Source organism: Rhinolophus sinicus, linkage group LG07 (assembly GCF_036562045.2).
Source record: "Rhinolophus sinicus isolate RSC01 linkage group LG07, ASM3656204v1, whole genome shotgun sequence".
NCBI lineage: Eukaryota > Metazoa > Chordata > Mammalia > Chiroptera > Rhinolophidae > Rhinolophus > Rhinolophus sinicus.
Window position 1 is genome coordinate 28,210,713 of NC_133757.1, and position 16,186 is coordinate 28,226,898.

General features: G+C 42.3%; 1 protein-coding gene across 4 annotated transcripts in view; it reads right to left on the minus strand.

Annotated features, from left to right (window-relative positions):
* PLCE1 (phospholipase C epsilon 1) overlaps positions 1-16,186 on the minus strand; it is a 290,018-nt gene that overhangs the window by 272,485 nt on the left and 1,347 nt on the right. The window contains exon 2 of one of the 4 annotated variants that reach the window (XM_019739792.2): positions 2,891-2,952. The exons of the other annotated variants lie outside the window; for them this stretch is intronic. The gene's annotated coding sequence lies outside the window, so the exon portion shown is untranslated. The remainder of the gene's footprint in view (positions 1-2,890; positions 2,953-16,186) is intronic. 4 annotated transcript variants of the gene reach the window in all.

Genomic DNA, 16,186 nt, shown 5'->3' on the forward strand with positions numbered 1-16,186 from the left:
TCAGGGATCTACCAAGAGAGCAAACCTAGAAGAACCACAAAGATACTCCCTGCCCTGGGGTCAGCTGGGTTAACACGTTGCGTATGGCGGGGTTTAAATCCCTCTTGAAGATTCTCGTGATCCGTACGCAACGTGTTAACAAGCATGACCTGTATATTCCAGGTCTGGGCTCAGCCCCAGAGAGACAGGTGACAGACTCATGGTGGCGTGGGAGACACAGCTAGTACTAAATTGAAAACTCAGTCAATGCGGTGAATCTAGCCTGGGGGAAGTCAGGGAAGGTGCTCTAGACTGACACCCTGTGGGGACAGAACCCCAGAAAGTAGTTTACAGGCTCTCGGCCTCACGTGAAGGGGTACTGGCTCGGGTGGTGAATGGCCGTCGGCTGTGGCTAATTGGCCGTCAGCTGTAGCCGGTTAGCCGATAGGCCACTGGTATAACTGCTGCGGCTACGGAGGATTGCCAAGGAGAGCCGAGGAGAGCGGAAGAGAGTAGAGGAACAGAGTCGAGAAGAGTGGAGGAGAGTCGTCGGTTAGTTGACGGAGGAGCGGATAGCAGGTCGCGCGTCCAGTGGGCCCAGCCTCCAGTGAGACTACAGTGGTATGACTCCCCTATCCATGGCTCCGTGGGTGTTCCTTTTTGGCTTCATCATATCTTGCGTTCTTGTGTGGGGAGCGGGAGCAGAGACCCCGCAGGCCGCCCCGCCTGAAAAATGGCGCAGCGAGCAGGGTCTCCCAAACAACACACCCAGACTGAATAGAAAGTACAGAGGAAAGAGGGCTGGGAAGAGTGAGCAGCCCAAAGTAAGGCACAGAATGGAAATACCAGCCATTGGGTTTAGAAAGCCCTGAGTAGTGAAAGCATTGGGATTTATTGCTGGAGTATCCAGTGTGCTAGGGGACGGGTGGGGGCGAGAGGGGGCAAAGTGGCCTGGGAGATGTACGAAGAGAAGTGGGTATCAGCCACTCTCCAGCAGGCAGCAGATCAGAGCTGTTTCAGACTCATTCCTGTGGAGGCCTGTGGAGAGGAGCCCACTCATTGGTCTACCAGCCCAGAAGGCCAGTCTAGCGGTGGCTGGGAGTACAAACAGGTGAAAAGACAAGGATGGCCCAGACTTCACTGTGCTCCAAACAGGGAGTTGTGAAGGACTAGGCTTGGGGAACTAGAGAGAAATAGTAAGGGAAGAAATTTCCCAGCCAGCCTTGTCACAAATGCCAGAGGGCACGGCCTGCGCATGTCGTTGATTCAGCATTGCCTGTGACACCTGCATTGAGCAGGCTCGCCCTGGGACGGTGCAGCTTCCTAACCGCTGGACAGGGTGCACAGCTGCTGAGTCCATGCTGAACAGAGGGAAGAGGAGAAAGAACCAGTGCTAACTCCCTGCATTTGAGCTCAAAGCAGAAGCTCCTCTGAGCCTTGAGTCAAGGCAGCAGAAAAGAGCAGAAAGCAAACTGGGGCCCTGGTTTTTACATAAAATCCTTATGCTACAAGTTTGTTTATGAGGCATGCTATGATCTCCAACATCAAAGGTAGGAAAATGAGAGAGAGAGAGAGAGAGAGAGAGAGAGAGAGAGAGAGAGAGAGAGAGAGAGAGAGAGAAAAGTTGGGCTGCGATAAAGCAAGTGCAGAAGAAAGCTCCCCTTCCTTTACTTTCCTTTCTCGGCTATCCTTAGGCTGGAGCTGCCTCAATTCCATGCACTCAAAAGAAAAGGGAACAATGCACATTTTCTCACAGGGCGATATATTTTCAGGGGCTTCCAAGAAGACTATCTGTGGTGACAGAGCCAGGAGTGCAGTTTCCAGGCTCTTGGCCTCAGGTGGAAAGGTGCTCACTCGGGTAGTAAATGGCCATCAACTGTGATTGGATGGCCATCAGCTGTGGCTAGTTGGCCGTCAGCTGTAACCAGTGAGCCATTGGCCTCTAATATAACTGCTGTGGCTACGCTAGCAGAAAATGGGGGCTAGCAAGAAGATGGTGGCTGGCAAGCGCGTAGTGTGGCGGAGTGTGGATTGCGGATCGTGCGGCTCCTGCCTCCTGTGTCTCCAACCCAGCGGCCAGCAAGACTATAGTGGTATGACTCCCCTACCTATGGCTCCATGCGTGTTCCTTTTTGGCCTCGCCATATCCTGTGTTCTTATGCGGGGTGCGGGACCAGAGACCCCGCGTGACTCCCTGCATGACACCATCCAAACAGAAGGCAACGAAATTATTTATGACAAAGGTGAGGCCCCTCAGCGAGTTTTCTCAAAAATGGGAAATTTAAACTTTATATATTCATTTTGATGATATTTGTAAAACAAATATATATATATATATATATATATATATATATATATATATATCCTCCTAAGACATGGTACAATCATAGCCAGGAAAATATATATATATATTTATGTATTCTCAGACCCAACCCATCCCTCCGCAAATCAATCACTCCAATTTTGGTTTGAACCTGGGGATGGAGGTAAAAGTCCCCATCTCATTAGCATACACTCACTTTTTTCCTTTCTCCCCACTATTTCCAGCTCCTCCAGCTTAATGGCACTGAGAGGGTCCTGGCCAGGTTGCACACAGCAAGTGGCAGAGCGTGACACAGAAATTCCCTGTAATAAGATCAATGGCATATCCATAGTTGACCTCTAGGAGGGGATGGGACTAGGGCACTAAGGGGCAGTAGTAGAGGACACCTCAATTCCCCCCCCTGTTTCCACCCTGCAAAACCTAGACAAATAGTTCCGCCGCTCTCGTCCACTTCTACAGCCTCACAATGAACACGGTCTCCTTCCCCTCAGCAATCACAGAACATGGCAACTTTAACGAGTAGCATTTCCTAGCTGCCCTCTCCCTTAGGTGCTTCTCATTGCCCCTGACAGCTTGCCCCTGGCTTACCATTTACTAACACATCCTAGTTTCTGCTGGGCAGTCTCCTGCACACTGCAAGCAATAAATACCTGTAGGACAGACAGATGCAAAAGTTGAAAACAAGGTATATTCCATCAATAAGGGAATGATTAAATAAGACATGGGACAATCATAGCCAGGAAACCTTTTTTTTTTTTTTTTTTTTTATGACTTAGAAGTAGATAAATTTACCTGGAAAGAGTTCCAGAACAGACTGTTTCATTTTTTAAAATAAAAATAAAGAACCAAACATATTATGAGCTCACTTATATAAAACAAAACACACACTTGATGTACGTGTGTATAATTATATAAATACATAGAAAAAAAGTTTGTAAGCATATCCACCAAACTAGTAACAATGCTTACTTCTAAAACAGAAAGAATTGGACAGGGATTAATAGGGGCTTTTATTTTATCTGCAGTGTTTATCTTCTTTACAATCAAGAATGTGTTGATGTATTATATAATTAAAAATTGAAAATATAATTTTTTCAAAACCTGAAATTATTATATTTTTCATCCTGTAGAACTTTGCTTTAATGAGTTAACAAGCAAAGGAAGGTAGTGGAACTATTCCCACTTGGGCAAAGGTTTGTTGATCCTCCTTATCTCAAGTTAGAGCCAACAATGCTAATGATTCTGAATAGCGTGGCCACTCCTTGGCCATCCCATCCCCTCCCACCCACGGTTTCAACTATCACCTCTCTGTGGATAACTCCCAAATGCCTCTTTCCAGACACAGCCTCTCCCACGAGCTACCACTGACTTTCCAACTTCCTGTTGGGTAGAGCCAACACCTCATGTAGAAAACTAGAGTCCTGTCCTCCCTCCTCTCCCTAATTCAATTCTTCCACCTAACTTCCTTCTTCCTATTAACTGGTACCTCCTTTTTCCCAGGAACCCAGAAAGGAAACTTCCCAGTCATCAATAGGCCCCTTTATCCACACACCCACCCAACTAGTTGTCATGTACTAATGATTTCTCTAAAAGTTCTTCCCAACTGTTAACTCCCCTTTGTTGCCATTGACACCACCCCAGTTCAGATCCTTTCCATTTGTCACCTGGACTAGTGGAATGTCCTTCTGAATGGTCTCCTTGCCCCTGACGTCACTGATCCACCTGCTAGATGCCTGACTTCCCATTTGGTGAAGGCCCAACATTCCAACCTGTTGAGGTCATTTGGAGCCTCCATTCCATCACCTACTGTATTGTTATCCTCCCAACTTGGAGTCATCTGCAAATTTAGAAAATAAGCTTTTATGCCTTCATCCAAGTATTTGATAAAAATGTTAAATAAAGTGGGCTGAGCCAAAGACAAGCCTCTGGACGACAGATCTCTTTTCAAGGGAATCCAGAGCTTATCACTGGAGAAAAGAAAGTAACTTAGAAAGAAAATTAGTGTCAGACATTCTTCATATATACCTTACAACAATTCCTCGTACAAGGTATTATCCTAATTTTAGAGGTTTTTAAACTGAAGTTGAGAATGGTTAGGTAACTATGGAAAGCCTCATAGCTATGAAGTGGTAGAGTTTTTATTTGAAACCATGTCTGTTGATTCCACAGCTCATGGTTTTTCCACCACATTGTTGGAAACTTCCATGGGTCTTCACCTTCTGGAAGATAAACACACACCTCTTAATCTGCTTCGAGAGCCTTCCACATTTCAGCTTCAAACCTGCCTTTGTAACAGTAGAGACTATACCTTGTATCAAACACAGTAATAACGTTTTACAGGCTTTATTTCATTTAATCCTTGCCACAAATCTATGAGGTAAGTACTATAATTATGTCAATTTCATGATTCTGAAACTGATGCATAGTGAGATTAAAAATAACTTAATCTGTACATCAAAGATGATCTCAAAATAAATTAAAAAAAAAAAAAAAAGCTTAATAAAGTTATCCAGCTAGTAAACAGCAAAGCTGGATTTAAAACCAGGGTCTGTCTGACTAAAGAGATATTTAGGAGGTAGAATGGACAGGAAGCTCTACTCACACAATCAACATGCATTTACTGAGCACCTTTGTCACAGCCTCAATATTGTACTGGGGCTGAAGATAATAGAAGTGAACACCAACAAAAGTCCCTGCCCCTGGCTTCATGGAGCATATGCTTTATTGGGAAATACAGACATTAAAATGGAAGGTAGCAGAGTGTGGGGAGCACTGGGAAGGAGAAGCCCCCAGAGCTAAGAAATCATGGACTCCATGGGGGTGGCCTCAGAGAGTTGAGGTTTCTGGTATTGGCAAGTGGGTCAAAAAAGGTTCTTTTCACTGCAATAGGGAACATGGGAGAAACAGGTTTGAGAAAAGACCGAGTTCTACTTCAGACACTAGTTTTGGGGAGATGTCTCACAGGAAGATAGATATCCAGCTGGAGTTCAAGAGTGAGGAGAAGGCTGCAGAGAGCTTTGCAATCACTGATGTAAAGGTTAAACTCAACTCATGGAGATGGAGTTGAAACTCTAAGGAACCCCAACATAGGTATAGGTGGGGTGAACAAGGAAAGAGAGAGCTTCAAAGGAGACCCTGTCCACCTGGCCAACAAATGCTCTCCTGTGAGCCTTCTAAGGTTGCTTCACTTCTTCCCGGGTAAAAACACCTTTCCATCAAGCCATACCCTACCTGGGTCAAGGCATTACTCTGCACCGGAAAACTCCAGCCCAGAGCTCCCTCTCCTGGACTCAAGCCACGCAACAGCTGGCCCAGGATTCAGAGGTTTCTCGGTAAGGACAGCGAAAATTTCAGGTATTTGTGCGTTGTCTCCCTAGCTGGACAGAAAGATCTTTCATGGCAAATCCTGTGTATAAAATGAAGAAGGAACGCAGCCCACATACTCTTTACAGAACCCACCAGTAGTACTAATTTCACAAAGTGTACTAAAGCCATCAATCAGTAGCAGAGCATTGACGTGAACTAGTTCCTCCAGATGAACCTGAATGCCCTCCTCAGCACAACAGCAAACAATGTCCTGGGCACTGTCCCAGGTGTTCCCCTGAGCCTCTGCCCTGAATAGAGCCAGTCACAAGGTGAGCATTTGCTGCCTCTCCTGTGCATTCTAGTCTATTCCTTGGAATGTGCTGCCTTCAGTCCCAGCAGCCCTTGTTTCCAGATTCTTCAAGTTGAAAAGAAATGTCTTCAGAAACGACGAAACAAGGATGAAAATGTTATACTAGAGAAAACACTAAGGAGTAGCAATTAGAAGCCTCTCTCCCATGAGCCAAGTCATGGAGTTTTAACCAAGCCCCTTCACCAAAATATTGTCAGATTTTACAACTTATGAATGATTCCTCATTCATGGTGTTTGATACTACCCTTCGATAGATAAATAAATGTCTGAAATATTGAGAAAGGGGAGAGTCACATCTTGTTTCACAAATTACAGAAATTATTAGGTTCTCACCTGCATTATCGTCTGGCTTAGGTAAGCTCAGGTGGGCAGTAACTGTGCGGGTCTTACTCACCTAGGATTTCCAAGCAGGAATTCCTGCCCATTCTCAGGAATTTTTTCACTTTCCCATTCCCGAATCCTGAGATATAAACTGTTTTCTGTTCTCCATGACAAATCGTTTCCACAAAGTGACAGCCGATACTACCAACTACCTGGGTTCAAGGAGCTGATTTTCCCCATTTCCCGACCAACTTTTCTCCGGATTTGGGAACGGGAAAGCGAGATGAAATTCCTGAGAATGGGCGGGAATTCCCGCCTGGAAACCTTATACTCACCAGCGTCCCCTATCAGCCAGCATAGCCTGACCTACAGGAGTGACTCAAAATGACTGCTGAAAGTATGTATGACTACTGACTATCCATAAGAAAAGAAGTGGGAAAAAACAAAATTATAGAACAAAAGGGAAAACAGGGAATGAGGGACAACATGTAAGTAGCAAGGGTGTGAAGAAAGCAAAGGTGAAAAGACAACCAACCACCTCCTTACATCCTAGGCTCAGATTCTCAATTTCTCCACAAAGACATTCACATGTAGCTAAATCGTTGGGTCAGTTTCTCAGGCTTATAGGCTCTGGTACAAATTTAAAGTATTTGCCCTTTAATATTCTTAAGTCTTGTAACTGCTTTCTCTCTTTCTTTCTATATGCCTTAGGAACACTTTAAAAAACAAAACAAAAACCTTTCACTTAAACTAAGACTTGACATTGAATTTGACTACTCCTAGATTCTAAGGTAATGATGTAGCCCAAGCTTTGGCTTTTAGGTTTGCTGCCTGGCTGCTTAACATTCCATCACTCCATAGAAAGATCCACATTCCATGTCTAGGATCCTCAAGGATGGTGCCTAACCCTCTAAGAGTAGAGTTCCAATCCTGCCTATCTTATGAGGAGCACAAAGAAATGAGTGTCCCAGTTCAAAACAAAAACAAAAACAAGAAAACAGGCATTCCATTTTCATCTCACAGGATAAGCAAACTTACAGACTACCCATGATTAACAGTAATACTTTCTCCAAGAGCACAATCCTCAATTAACCAATCTGTGGTGGGCACTTTATTCTCCTTACTCTCGCCCACATAAACATTGTCTCCAGTTCCTCACTCCATCTGAAGCTGCCCCTGTCACTCTCAAAAAAGTCCTGGGGGTCTCCTGGAATTCAACCTATGCATACTCAGGCGCAGCAAGCTAATTTTAATATATCCCTTTGGTGACCGGGGCTAAAATATAGCTATTTTTAAAAAAAATCCAAAGTAAAATCTAAACATGTTCTAGATTAATCTCTATTTTAGCACTATATAACTCATTAACAAAATGATAACAAACTGCCACAACAAAATCGCAAACTTGCTTTACAGGAAATTTGTTAACATATCATTAGGTCAAATGTGAAAAAAGCACACAATCAGCTCAAAGATTATTTTTTTGGCATTTGATAAAATTCAACTCCCTTAAATTAAAAAAAAAGATCTATAAATATCAAACTACTTCCTCAAAGTGATTTAAACTATTCTAAGCCAACATCATACTTACTAGTAAATTTGCAAAACATTTCCATTAAATTCAGGAAAATTAAAATTTATTATCTTTATTCTTTGTTATTAATGTCCTAGAATTTCTGATTTAAAAGAGAAGTAATCTTTATTTGTGAACAATACAATTCTCTACCTAGAAACGTCAGGAGAATCAGCTAAAAAATTAATTGGATTAAATCAAATACATAAAACATTTTTTAAAAAGTGAGAAATATATGATTAACATGAACACTATTACAAAACTTAACTGAGAGATATAAAAACATTTGAGTAAATTAAGAAATATACCAGTATGGAAAGACTAAATACTGTAAACATTAATTCTTCCTGAATCATTATATAGATTTACCATCATCCCAATCAGAATCAACAGTGGATTCTAGAGATTTGCACAAAATGTCTCAAAATTTAATTTGCAAAAATAAGCAAGGAAAAATAAGGAATATTTGGATAATTATAATGAGAGAGAACTTGCTATATGTGATATTAGTATGTCATTATATGGCTTATATAATTAAAACAGTGTGGTACTCATTCAGTGATTTACAGATGGCTACCTTAGGCCTAAAACTGACTTTAAAATACACAAAATGAGGTTAGAAATCATCTAGGATTATCCAAAAAATGTATTACTTAAGGAAATTACATAAGGACTATAAATATATTTGAGGAAATAAACATATTATTAAGAAAGATTGAGTATTTAAAAAACAAGTCAGGTATTCAAATCATAATATGTACACAAAAATGATTCCAAAGGAAAAGTTTAATGTAACTAAAAGCCTAGAAAGCTAAAAAATAAAGTTAATCACAGAAAGTAGACAAAAACTACAAATTTAAAGACCATGGAAGCAATCATTGGGAAGAACATAGATCTCTCTGTCATACGGACATAGAAATTTTCTGTACATTAAAAAAACATGATAAACATTTCAAAACTATGATGTTCATTAATATTTATATAGTATCCCATAGTGTAACTAAACACAGTCCACTTAATTATAATTAACAAAGTTAGGTGAAGAAGCGGTTATAAAACATGTAAGCATGATCTCAATTCAGGGAAAAAACAACCAGGAAAAAACAACAACCCTAGAAAACCATGAACCAAATGTCAGTAATTATTCTAGATGATAGAATTGCAGATAACTTTGGACTTCTTTGTTGTGCTTTTCTCTATTTCCCAAATTATCCAAAATTAACTTGTGTTATTCAGGAAAAAGTGCTAATTGAGAAAAACAGCATCAAATGACAAAGACAGGAAAATGCTTGCAAAAAAATATAATAAAGGTATGTTGTATTCTTAACTCATTAAAGAAATCTCAAGTAGAAGAAGACAAATGGATACATTTAAATGATAAACCAAGAGAAAGCACTTGATATATATATATGTATATATATATATATACATCAAAGAAATGCACATTTAAACTATGAAATACCAAGTTTTGCTTATAAAACTGGCAAAAATGAAAAATAAGAGATACCACAAAACCTGTATCTTTCACTGGTGTACAACTGGAAAGTTGTACCACTGTAGTCCACCATTAGAAGTACAAATTGATACAACCTTTTTGGAGAACATTTCTATGGTATGTATCAAGAGCCTTTAAAAACGTTCTACACCTTGACCTAATAATTCCACTTCTAAGACCCTGTGCTAAAGAAAAGAATGACAGGTCTGGACAATGGAGAGTTCTTCGAATAGAAAAACATTGGGGATCAACAACTAAATATCCAACAGTAGAGGAAAGGGTAAGCCCTCCCTTCAAGACCCAGCCACTGAAATCAAGGTTTGGAAACAGTTAATGGCATTTTAGACCACCTGGCTGCTTAGTGATAATTCATTAGAAATAACGCAGCACGGCCAGAAATAATCACACTCTCTTATCCTCTGTAACTAATTTGATCTGGGGTTGCCTACTTGAGTCGGGAACACACTTCACCTGTTGTCAGCCATCCCATGCCTTGGCGTTGGTGAGGCCTGGCCCATTCTCAGCCATCGCAGACAGGGCTGTCAAAAACCTAGATCCAGGTGATGTCATGGGAGAACCTGCAAGGCTGTCCGACTGCTAGGTTGCACACATGGCGCAGGAAAGTCGCTTTCCAGAGTTCTTTTTGCCAATTTATATAGTTTCTATGCCCACAGCTCAAGAAGTTCTTGCCTTTCCTCTCTTAGGTTTAAATAACAACTGAGCATGTTTCTTTCACCACTGCCTCAAGCTTTACCAATCCTTCCCACTGTGAATTTTAAAACCATGCTGGAGGCGCAGTAGAAGAAAAACTTCAAGCATAGGAATAAACCAGGCTGAGTTAGGAACTAGTTGGCCTGTTGAGAAGCAGAGATGTGAATCTGAATGGGCTCACGCCCCAGCAGTTAACAAAACTGCAGACCAAGTGAGGCTCATGCTCTGCCCTGTCATCCAAATTCATTCTGCCTTTGGGGAGAAAAAAGGAATACAATTTCAGGCCAAAATATTTAACTTCTGTGAATTTTATCCACTCTCTGAGATTGACAAACCAGGCTATTAAAGAGTGCTTCAGTTCTTCCAAGCAAACGTTTCATAGGTGAAAATATGTTCATCAATGAAATCTGAGTTCGTGTTATTAATAATAACAAATGAATTGAGACTTTCTTTAGAAATGACAGTAACTTGAACCAATTCCAGTGATATCCGAATTAAACTGTGTTATATGATATTTTAATCCCAGATGTGTATAGTGTGTACTTGGTCACATGTGTTTTTCCCAATGATTTTTTTTCCATTCCCTGGATTTTCCATAGTCAGTTATACTATATAGTTTAAACTTAAAGTGAAGTCATCAAAACAGAGTCTCTCCTTGCTTCTGCCTCTTCCCTAATTCTGAATATAGCAGCCTGACCATTTTATTATTATAATGTTGCTGTTCTTACAAAGCCATAAAAATACATACATGCTCACCATGTTTAGTTATAGCTCTGGACTTGTATGGATCCACAATCAGCCCCTCTGAAGGAGACTTTCCAGTATTTTTATACATGGAGCACATTTCATTGGGGCCACCACATAGCAGAGCACTCCATAAAGCTGGCAACAATACCAACACTGGGTAGACAATGGCCCTGTTTGACCAATAACCCTGTCAAACTTAGTCACCCTGCTTATGTTTACGTTTGGTTTTGTGTTATTTTCTTAAGCCCTAAGGGTAGAGGGGAAAGGATTCAAGAGTATAAGTCTGTACTATAGACCAAGTGTCTTCCAGAAGGAGCAGAGAGAAGACTGGAGCTTCACTCTGCTCTTCCATCCTGGCCCCTACAGCTGGCAGGCAGGGGAGGAAAGGAAAAAAGTCCTCCAGGTCTTCCTGGCAGAAGGCAGTGGGGTTGCAGGCTGCTGCATCCATGAGAAGCAGCCCTGTGTCACTGCACTGGCATTTCAGTGACAACCAGGCAAAGAGAGAGGAATAATGGAAGTAAGACCCCTGAGCTGGAAATCACCAAAGGGCAGAACTCTGTGAAGACAAGGGGCTCGATTCTTCTTCTGCCATTCCATTAGGAGACTCAGTAATAATAAAAATGATCATCAGAGCTAGTGCTTGCTGAATTCTTACTGTATATCAAGCACTGTTCTAAGCCCTTTACATGAATTATAGCATTTATTAGGAAGGTATTACTATTACCCCTTCCATTTTGCAGAGGAGGAAGTTTAGGTGACACTAGGCCAAGCATTTTGCACAAGGCCATACAGATTGTACGTATATACTCCTAAGTAGTGGAGCCAGGATGTAAACAGATCTAAGCAACCAAGCTCCAGATCCCAAATTTATAAAATACAATTATAGAAAATATAGCGAGTTACACTTACAGATCCAAGTTTTTGAGCTACAGTTGCTGTCATATATATAGTGCCTTGACTTTGGGTTTTAGTTCATCTCAAACTCCTCTCTTTGTCTCTTCAGCAACAGAACCCCATTTCATGCAAAATTTAAGGCAGAACCCCAATATATAAAATGAGTAAGAGCAGGGCTGCTCAGTAGAAGCAGGATAAAGAGCCGAGATCCCTGTCTCCCACCATCTCCCTTACCCAGCAGAGGCTGCAAATATACCTGGAACACAGTTTGAAAACCCTTGGTCCAAACCAATATCACTCTGAATTATGTGCTTACGAGACAAAAGAAGCACAACTAGAAAACCAACAACAGGCAGCTCAGCCAAAGGAAAAAGGGAAAAATAACCCCTCCAACAGCAGTCACAGAGGTACCTTGCAATCTGGGCCCTGACACTAGCCATCTCAAGTTTGAGCATTTGAGGGGCCAGAAGAGGTGGAATTCAGGGCTAGAGCGGAGATTCAGGAATGAAGCAAATCCAATAAAAAGGCAGAGGTGGGAAGCAGAGCCAACAGGGCACCAGGGCCAGCGGTCTGTGGTGAGAGAGCGAGGCTGCTGTAGGAACAGAGGTGGGAGCATGAGAGGGAAGCCAGCACAGGAACTGCTCCCAAAGCCAGCGCCTTCTGGCTTCAAACTGTCCACACGTATTATATGAGATAGGAATAGCAAAAACTTACCAATTACTTCAATAACCAATGTGTGTGTGTGGGGGGGCTATATCGCTCTCCCCCTCACCGATAAAAATATTGCTTTTTCCTTGCATATAGTAACATACCATTTGGTGGCTGATACTGTCAGACGTAACAGAGAGAAATGCTTGCCATTGGGAGTACTGTGGAAAACAGTTAAGAGTGCCACACTGCTTGGACTCACATCGCAGCTCTACCCTGTTCTAGCTGTGTAACCTTGGGCAATTTGCTTAACCTCTCCGTGCCTGTTTCCTCTTCTGTGATATGCAGATAACAAAAGCACCCACCTCAGAAGGTTGCTGCGAGGGTGACAGTTTAATACATAAAGTACTTAGAATAGTACCTAGCTAAGTTTGAACTAAATGCTGCCTATTATTGTTCTCTTATTTTGCTAGCTTTCATTTCACTCCTGACCATTTTCATTTTTTCTCTTCCACACCTTATTAGTTTCCTATTGTCGCTGCGACAAATTCCCACAAACCTAGTGGCTTAAACAATACAAATTTGTTATCTTACAGTTCTGAAGGTCAGAAGTCTAAAATGGGTCGGCAGGGCTGCATTCCTTCTGGAGGCTCTGGGGAAGAATCCGTTTTCTTCCTTTTTCCAGCTTCTAGACGTGGCCTGCATTCCTTGGCTCAGGACCCCATCCTCACATTACCCCTACCTCCTACTAGGAACTCTGATCCTCTTGCCTCCCTACTATAAGAAACCGCTTGAATAGATTGGGCCTACCCAGACAATCCAGGATAATCCCATCTCAAAATCTTTAATCACATCTGCAAAATCCCTTTTCTCATACAAAGTAGTATATTTACAGGTTGTGGAGATTAAGATTTGGACACCTTTGGGAGGCCATTAGAATTATTCAGCCTACCATACATGCCTCTCCAAAGCCTAAAATTACAGACTGCCAAAATTTAGGTAGGCCCAGAGGGAAAAACCAATAGTGTTCATGGCTAACTTTCTGAACACTGAATATATGCCTGGGGCTATGCAAAGTGCTCTAAGTGAATTATCTTACTTAGGTCTCATAGCAACCCTGCAAAATTACTACCTTACAGAAAGGTTCATTGGTTGTACAGCTAGTAGGTGGCAAAACCTATGTCAACCCAAGTAAATTTGATTCTAGCGCCCTTATATTTGGACCAACAGAATGCCTTTTCCCTATACTTTACGCCAATCCAACTGGGGGGGCACCATGACCATTAGCAGTCTTGGATACTGTGCCACAAGAAGCATACATCTCTTTGGATACAGAGAGACCGGGGTACCACAGAGCCCATGCTAAAAGGTCCACACGGATGGCTGAGCACTCAGAACATTTTCTTACAGGAGAAATCTTGGGGGTTACTCCAGAATTTATTCAAATGTAGGTTTGGACCAAAAAATCCATGGAGGGACCATTTCGGCCTGCCACTGTTTGGGGAAGGAAAGTGAAAAGTCCATTGCTGACCCTAGACCAGTCCTGCAATTCTAGACAACCTCCCAAAAGTAGAGAGAAACTGACAGTCTCCCCTGAAAGGCTTCCAACTAAGTCACATGGATCCAGGTCCACTGAAACCCTACCAGGAAGTCTCAGAACCCTGGCAGGCCACCAGAATGGCCCCACCCATAGCTCAATAGTCAGGATACACCAGGACCAAAACATTCCCTGCCTTTTAGCCCGCAACAGTTATGAGTATACAAGCCCCCATGTGCCATAGGTTTCAACAAGGGCCAGTGGTTTTACCAATGCCCACAATGAATGACCTCTTACCTACCAGTTCTTACACAGTGAATGGCTCCAAACCAACTCCTCCCGCCCACCACACACACACACACATACACACACACACTTGCAGAGCAGCCTCACTCTGTGCAAATACCTCCTCTTGCCCCGGCATCGGAAACATTCCCTGTTCTCTGCTTTAGAAAAGCAGACTTACTAGGGGGCAATAAACAGGAAATTTTTAATTTATGACTAACCTTGGGGTAGAAATCAGTACCCTAAATCATAGGCATTATTAACCCTTTAGAAATTCCAGGGCAGGATTTCTGAGATGACGGAAATGTTCCATGTCTTTGTTGTCCAATATGCCAGCCACTAGCCACATGTAACTACTGAGCACTTGAAACGTAGCTAGTTTAGTTCATTTAATTCCAATCAATTTAACTTTAAATGGGAATAGCCATATGTGGCTTGTGGCTACCATACTGGACAGCACAGCTGTAGAGGGCTGGGTTCCAATCCTGGCCCATGAATACCTATTTCAGCCATAACACAGATGAATTATAGTGTTAATTAAAAACAAGTCTGAGTTCTGTATCCTGGGAGCAGAGCGGCCCACATGATGCTGAAGAGCGTTTTCTCTTCCTTTCTAGGCCTCATGGTCGGCTCACGGCAAAGTGCATCTTTGACACCTTCGTTCTCTATTCCCAATATCACAGCTGTAACTCTCCTCTTGCGGACCCCACATAACTTAGCTACATCCTTCCCTAAGCCCCATCAATACTCCCAGCCTTTCTATAGGAGTACTATGCTCCCCAATCACCTGTCTTCCCTCTCCCCAACCAAATTCCCACTTGCTCAAAGCCAAGAGCTCAACCAAATGTCGGGAGGAAAGTAACTTGATCAAACAAATTCACACTCTAAGTTGTTACTGTTTTTGCTGGCTTCTTCCCTGCTTCTCCTTTTGAACCCAGAAGCTCTCAATTGTTGTCTTCTCCCTGGACCACACCTTCCCTTGATCCCCCCCCCCAGCAGAGGTAGCCCAGGCAGAGAGAGAAGGAGCCCAGACTGAAGCAGTTCTCCTATATAGGCTACTTTCCAGCCAGGTGCATGGAAGGCAGGGACTGCTAACACACACACACACACACACACACACACACACACACACACACACTTGCAGAGCAGTCTCACTGTGCAAATATCTCCTCTTACCCCAATATCAAAAACATTCCCTGCTCTCTGCTTTAGAAAACATCATGCGCAATTCTGTTCAATGTCCCTTTATTCACTTAGAAATTTACAGGTAGCAAATCGCACATCAAATGAATTTTTTAAAGTATACAACAAAAACCCAGAGAAGACTGTGACTAAGAACAGTTGCAAATAGAAAAAGAAAACCAACCACCTTCACTGGAATCTAGCTTCACCGCAACCCACTTGAGCATAGAATTTTTAATGACACAGGTCAACCTTGGAGCACATCCAAGGAGCTTATGTTACTAGAAAGACTGGAAGAACATCCCTCCAGCTCAATCTCACTGCTTACTTGGTCTCAAGGCATGGACCAATGATGATTATTATGCACAGCCCCTGGGCATACGGAAAATTTCCACTGTGGGGCTGTAAATGGAGGACAATGAGAATGGTAAATATTATGCTTTTCTCTAAATCTTTTTGATTATATTATCTCCTTCTTCAAAGTAGAGACTTGTGTTGAAGAACCAAAGTCTTAACATTTAATACCAGCCCATCATTATTTTCTAGAAGGCCTTCTAGGTGCAAGTACTGTGCCAAGAAAGCCACAGTTAGTGCCTTTAGTAGGGAAAAATGAGATGTCTACATAAATAACTCTCAAAGAGGGCAGAGAGCAGAAAGGCAAGAAGGTAAAGTGCTGCAGCAATCAGTGCAGGGGAAGCTTGATGATTTGGGGCTGGGGTATCAGAGAAGGCTTCACTGCCACACAAAAAAAAAAAAAAAAAAATCAGTCTGAAGACTGGTTAGGATTTATTGTGATGAAACGGGGCAGGAAGGGTATG